Here is a 7,565-nt window from a genome sequence, read left to right on the forward strand (position 1 = left end):
CGCTCCTCGGCGGCGGCCGCACCGGCGGGGGCGGCCGGGAGAAGGGCGGGAGGCGGGCGGGGAGGAGGGGCAGCGACGGCGGCCGAAAGGATGGAGGCCAAGAAGGAGGAGGCGGCAGCGGCGGCGGAGGAAACCCGGAAAAGGGGCCGCGCTCGGCAGGAGGGGCCCCGGCGGCCCGCCCTGCGGACCGGCCCCGCCCACAGCGCCCCCTGCAGGGAGGGAGGACGAGGCGCCGCGGCTCGGCAGCCCGGCCCCCTGCGCTGACCGAGCGGGCCCGAGCCTGCCGCCCTCCTGCGGGGAGGCAGGCGGGCGCTCCTCTGCTGACCCCCGCCCTGGCCAGGCGCCCCTCCCCTGGGCCACCCTGGCTAGGCACGCCCCTCCCAGCCCCAGCCAGACACTCCTCCCTGGTACACCCCCGACCCCAGCCAGACCCTTCTCTCTTGGACTCCTACCCCAGCCAGACCCTCCTCCCCCGGGCCACCCTGGGTAGGCACGCCCCTCTTCGATTTCCACCACGCCAGCCGGACCCTCCTCCTCTGGATCGCCTTCTCTTTGTCCTAGCCTTCTTGGCCACCCTTCTCCATAACCCATGTACTCCCTGGACCACCCCCCTCTCTACTAGATCCCCAAACTCGATCTCTTTCTCTTGGCTAGACCTCCCAGCTACATCTTCTTATTCTCCTTGTCCTTCCCTTAGAGCTCCCAATGCAGGCCTTAGGATCATGATCATAGCTAAGTCAGCAGGCGTTTCTTAAGTGCTCCCTATGTGCCTGGCACTGTGCTAGCCCTGGGGATGCAAAGAAAGGCAGAAAACAAAACAAAACATTCCTGCCCTTCAGGAGCTTATAAGGATCATTTATTTAGACCTAGAGGCAATCTTAGAGGCGACCCAGTCCAACTTCCTCTTTGTAGAGACCAGGGAACTGAGACCAAGGTCACACAGCCAGCAAAGGTCTGAGGCAGGATTTGAAGGCAGATCTTCCTGACTCCATGGCCTTTAACATTCTTCATCTAGACCTCCCCATTCACCTATATCTATCATTCCCTAAAAGGTATTAAATTCTTGAGGGCAAGGATAGCAGATTTTTTTTTTGTACCCACAGCAAAAAGTGTCTGTAACATAGTAGGCACCTAATAAATGCTTCTTAATTAATTAACTAATCCAGGTCCCAGAAATTCCTCAGTCTGTTGCAGAATCCTTCCTCAGGGGTCTCTTCTGGGCCCCCCTTCTCTTCTCCTTCTACGTCCATTGGATGATCTCATCAGCCTCCATGATTTAAATCTCTGTGCTGATGATACTTAGTCTACTTGTCCCGCCCCAACCTCTGTTCTGACCTCTGATCTGGCATCTCCACCTGCCTTTCAGACACCTCACACTGGATGTCCAGCAGACATCTTAAACTCAACACAGAACTCATTATCTTCCCCCTAACCCCTCTGTGTCCCCCCCTTTCCCTATTACTGTTGGGGCAACACCATCCTCCCAGCCTTCCCAACCTAGGAGTCTTCCTGGGCTCCTCAGTATCTTCACCCCCATATCCAAGCTGTTGCCAAGGCTCGTTAATCTCTCAACATCTTTGCAACATCTCTCAAATATGCCCTCTTCTCTCTGACACTGCCCCCCACTCTTATCACCTCATGCCTGCTGGTGGGTCTGCCCGCCTCAAGTCTCTCCCCACTCAAGTCCATCTTCCATTCAGCCACCAAAGTGATTTTCCCAACACTCTGATCCATCCATGCCACACACACACACACACACACACACACACACACACACACACACTCACACTCACTAAACTCCAGTGACTCCCTGTTGCCCCTAGGATCAAATATAATATCCTCTATTTGACATTCAAACGTTCATAACCTAGACCCCTCTTGCCTTTCCAGTCTTCTTATGCCTCCCCCCCCACCCCCAGGTACTCTTTGATCCCATGACTCTGGCCTCCTTGTCTTCCTCCATCTCAGCTCTGACTTTCTGCCATGCCTTCGATGCACTCCTTCCTTTGCTCAATTACTGGCTGCCCTGGCTTCCTTGAGGTCCCAACTAGAATCCCACCTTCTACAGGAAGCCTTTCCCAACCCCTCTTCATTCTAGTGCTTTTCCTCTCTTCATCATTTCCTACTTATCTTATATGTACCTTGTTTGCCTATTTGTGTGTGGGGGTGTGTATTTTTTTATGTTGTCTCCCCTATGATATTATAAGCTCCTTGAGAGCAGACACTGCCCTTTGCTTCATTTTGTATCCTCGACAAAAACGTGATGCAGTGCCTTGTATGTGTTGCTCAGACATTTCAATCTTGTCCCACTCTCCGTGACCCCATTTGGGGTTTTCTTAACAAAGATCCTAGAGTAGCTTTGCCATTTGCTTCTCCAACTCATTTTACAGAAGAGGGAACTGAGGTAGACAGAGGGAAAGTGCATTGACTCGGGTCACAAAGAAAGTATTTCAGTACAGATTTAACTTCAGGTCTTCTTGACTCCAGGCTCAGTGTTCTATCCACTGTGGCACCTGTCTTATACTAATATTATTGGACTATTGCTCCACTGAAATAGGATTTTGAGAATCAAGGAAAAGCCCTTGCTTTCCCCTATACATACCCCAAATGCCAGAAAACTCATAGTTAGAATTTCATTTCTTTAGCTCAGTTGAAGGAGGCACCACTGAATAGGGAGAAAGAACTCAGAACAGGCATTCTAGGTGTACCCACCACAATCTTTGCCCACATTGAAATTTGATTGGGAGTGTTCAGATCACTTCTCAAATGAAATTCTCTGAACTCTCTATCCTCTCTCTCTCTCTCTCTCTCTCTCTCTCTCTCTCTCTCTCTCTCTCCTTTCTCTCTGTCTCCATTCTCTGTCTTTGTCTGTCTCAAATGTGAAAACCGTATAAGCTTCTTAATCCCTACTTCCTGGGACTTCCTACAGTGTCCCACTTTTTCCACATTTTCCAGTGGCTGGTTGGACATCTCCACTTGGATGTCCAGTAGACATCTCAAGGTCAGAATATCCCCAACAGAATCCATGCCTCACCTCTCCTCCCCCCATCCCCTTTCTTGTTTTTGTTATAGGCCTCAGAATCCTTCCATTCGCCCAGGTTTGCAGCATCCTTGATGCCTCTCTCCCCTTAACCCTACCAGAGCCAATGAGTTGTCAATATCCAAAACTTGTCAATTCTTTCTCTGGGACATCTTTCACATCCATCCATCCATCTTGTCTGTCCATTCATAGTGTCCTAGTTCAGGTTTTTTTTTTTTTGTCCTTATATCACTAACACTTAAATCAGAAAATATTTTTAAAGTGCATACTATGTGCCTGGCCCAGCACTAAGCTGGCATATAAAAAGAGAAGGGGCAACTAGGTGGTGTCATAGTGCACAGAGCCCCAGGCCTGGAGTCAGGAAGACCTGAGTTCAAATTCAGCCTCAGAAATGTACTAGCTGTGTGACCCTGGGCAAGTCACTTAACCCTGTTTGCCTCAGTTTCCTCATATATAAAATGAACTGGAGAAGGAAATCCAAACCCCTCCAGTATCTTTGCCAAGAAAACCCCAAATGGGGTCACAGAGAGTCCAATTTGCCTCAAATATGACTGAACAACAACAAAGAAAACAAAAGACAGTCCCTGTTCTCAAGGAGATCTCAGTTTAATTGAGGAGATAATATGTAAACAACTAGTTTGCAACTATGTAAACAAATGATAAATATAGGATAAATTTGGGACAATCTCTGAGGGAAAACATTAGCTTTTAAGAGGTTTACAAAGACTTCTTGGAGAGATTAGGATTTTAGCTAGGAAGCAGGGGGTGTCTGGCACTAGATTGTTGAGGCAGCTGGGTGTCACAGTGTGATGGAACTCTGGACCTGGAGTCAGGAAGACCTGAGTTCAAGTTCAGCCTCAGACACTAGCTCTGTGGCCCCAGGACAAATCATTTAACCTTTATCTACTTCAGTTTCCTCCTAAGTGCTATAAAGAAATAATAACTCTCAGAGTTGTAAGGATCAAATGAGATATGTGCAATGCCTTAACACAGTGTCTGGCATACAGTAGGCACTTAATAAATGCTTATTCTCTCCCTCCCGAGTAAGAGTCAGAAGAGATGAATAATGATGGGTGATGAGTTCTGTGGGAGGGATACTGAGGCAGGTTCTGGCACATGATAAGCGCCAAATAAATGCTTGGTGATTAATTGATACAGGTCTTTATTAGCTCTTGGGAGGTAGTATCTCTACAGTAGGCTCATTGTTCTGTCTCCTTCCAAGTCTTTCCCGTCTCCAGTCCATCTTTGGAGACTATGCAAAATGGATAAAATCCAGTTTGACCAATAACCTCCCTAGCCCAAGAAACTTCAGCTTTCAGTCGTTTATTCTTTTTTTTTCTTTTTTTCAGTTGTTTTTTCAGTGATGTATGGATTCTGTGTGACCCCATTTGGGATTTTTTTTGGCAGAGATACTAGAGTGGTTTACCATTTCTTTTTCCAGTTCATTTTACAGAGGAGGAAACTGACGAAAAGAGAGTTAAATGACTTGCCCAGGGTCACCCAGATAGGAAGTTTTTGAGGTTGAATTTGAACTCAGGAAGATGACCTGGCTGCCTTATTTTTTAGTTACTTATCTGTCTATATGTCTTCTTCCCTTCCCATAGGAGAATGCAAAAGCCTTGAAGGCAGGAACCATTTCATTTTTTTGTCTTTGTATCACCAGTGCCCAGGATAGGCACTAGCCTGGCATAAATAGGAAATTTGAAAAGTGCTTCGTGAATTGAATTGAATTGAGTCTGGTATCTCTTCCACTGGCTTAACCCTATTCTTCTATCTCAGCCTACTTCTTCTATCCAGCCCAGATCTTTTCTAAATATCCCTGTCTTTGACATTCTTACTTTTATTATATCATTGTGTCACCTTGAGACCTTTCTCCTTATTGAGCCCATTCCCCGGCATCCCCCTTCCCTTCCATATTCTCACTCTCATATTTTCTTCCCTTTCAACCTCAAAACCTCTCTTTATTGCTTTTATTCCTTGAAATATCCCTTTCCTACCTCCACTGCCTCCACCCTTCCTTCTCTTTTCCATCACCACAGTCTTAATAACCATGGCCTTGGGTCACCCTTCCCCTCCTCCATTCTGTAAACCCAACTCAGATTCCTTCTTCTCTGATCCTCCCAGTCACAAAAGGTTTTACCTTCTTAGGTCCTGGCCTAATTCTTCATGTGGGACCATCTCTCACACTAACCACATTTTTTTATACTATAGTTATGCTTGTATGTGTGGTCTCTGGCCACTAGACTGTAAGCTCCATGAGAGTAGATCCCTTGTTATTATTTAATAGCACTTTCTCTCCCAGGCCCAAGCTTTGCATGTAGAAGTCACTCCACAAACATTTGCTAAATTAAGTGCCAGTCCTCAATTGCCCTAAATTTCTTCTGGAATCTCTGGCAGCTCTCCTGAGTTCTTCCAAAAGTCTTCTTTCCTCCACCTCCAACATTGCTATAAAATAATCAGGATCTCTCTAGCTGGTTAAATTCTGAAGTCCTCCCACTCCCCATCCCAACCCTTGGCCCACCTCAACCCCACCCACTTTGCCTCCTCATATCATTCAGCACCCCACCCACACCCATCTCATAGAACCTGCTTCCACACCTGCACACACCATGCTGGGTTACCTGCCAAGTCACCCACATATTCCCGTGGGGTGTCACTCTGTGCTAGACACCGCCTGTACTGGCCCTTGAAGCTAGGAGCCATTCATAACACAAAGTGGGTATCACTTTATAGTTGGCTATTACTTACTATCATTCAGTCAGTCAGTCAATAAACATTTATTAAGTGACTGCTGTGTGCAAAGGACTGTCTAAACACCTTAAGGACAAGAAACAGCAAAAGATGGCCCTTTCAAGGAGTTCACAGTCTAGTGAGGGAGACCACAAAAAAGCAAATGCAAACAAGCCATATGTGGAATAAATAGGAAATGATAAACAGAGGGAGAACTCTAGAATTAAGAAGAAAAAAGCCTTCCCAGGGCAGCTTGGTATTGCAGTGAATAGAGTACCAGTCTTGGAGTCAGGAGGACCTGAGTTCAAATCCGGCTTCAGATTCTTGATACACTTACTAGCTGTGTGACCTTGGGCAAGTCACTTAACCTCAATTGCCTTGCCTTCCCCCTCCAAAAAAAGAAACCATAAAAGAAATTAACAAGATATGTTTACCCTTCAACTAAATGTGTCTTCTATTGAAGTTTGATTAAAAAGCTTTCCTGTAGAAGATGTGCATTTGTTGAAACTTAAAGGAAGTCAGGGAGGTCAGTAGTCAGAGAAGAAAAAGGAGAGCATTCCAGGCCTGGGTACTGCCAGGGAAAATGCCCAGGGTCAAAAGCTGGAGGACCTTGTTTGGGAATAGCCAGGAGGCTGGTGTCATTGGATCAGAGAGTTAGGTGTAAGAACACTAAAGGGGGCTGGCATATGAAGGGCTTTGAATGCCAAACCAAGCGTTTTGTATATGATCCTGGAGGCAAGAGGGAGCCACTAGAATTTATTGAGGAGGGGGTTGGGGGTAAGCTGCATGGTGTGTGATGGGACTGAACCTGCCTTTAGGAAAATCACTTTGGTGGCTGAATGGAGGGGAGAGACTTGAGGCAGGCAGACCCACCAGCAGCTATTGTAATAGTCGAGGGGTGAGGGGATGAGGGCCTGCACCAGGGTGGGGGGAAGTGTTAGAGAAGAGAAGTGGGCAAACTTGAGAGTTACTGCAAAGGTGAAATCAGCAGGCCTTGGCAGCAACCTGGGCACAGGGGTGGTAGTGTGTGAGTCCAGGATGGCTCCTAGGCTGAGAATCTTCCTGCCCCTCCATGGAATGAATGCCAGTGGTAACTGAGCAGCCCTGAAAAGAGCTGGGCAAGACCTCATACCAGAGGAGCTAGTCCTCCTTGAATGCCCACACCTGACAAACCATCTCAAACCAGGTTGAGGGTAACCAGCGGGCCACAAACCCCTCAGTGAGTTGGGGGGTGTCTACCCCAACGATGTGAACAATGGGCAGATAAAGCAGGTGCTTTGGAGCTCTGTCAGACAAGGAAGCCACCAAGGTCATCCACTGCATCCTGGGCTATCAACAGTTGTCTCAACTTTTCTGCTGCCACTGGACTTTGATGACTCTGGAAAAGAAGGTGAGGCTGATGGTTTGGTACAACTTTGCCTCGCTTCAATCCAGTTCACACAGGAGTTAAAATATCACTCTGTGATATCATTGGTCCTCTTCAAATCAAACCATCAACAACCATACATCAGGAGTAGCCTGGACTACCCTGCAGCCAGAAAAATGAAATCCTCGAGAAGAAGGTCATGAACAGGGAGGGGATAAAGGGTCAGACCATGCCCTTCAGGGACCGAAACTAGGTTAGAAAGAGGGGAGCCCAGCAGTTTAATACGGTAAGAATACAATCATTAGTAAGAAGGAAGGCCTCACTCACCCAAAGTAGGCAGAAAACCCTCACTGGGTGGGGTAGGGCATCAGAAACCCAATCTGATGAACTCCCTAAAATATGCATCATAATTATTGTGTGCATGTGAAA

This window comes from Petaurus breviceps, unplaced genomic scaffold (genome assembly GCF_028583685.1).
Source record: "Petaurus breviceps papuanus isolate PSGF00001 unplaced genomic scaffold, PetGlider_PUasm1.0 182, whole genome shotgun sequence".
NCBI lineage: Eukaryota > Metazoa > Chordata > Mammalia > Diprotodontia > Petauridae > Petaurus > Petaurus breviceps.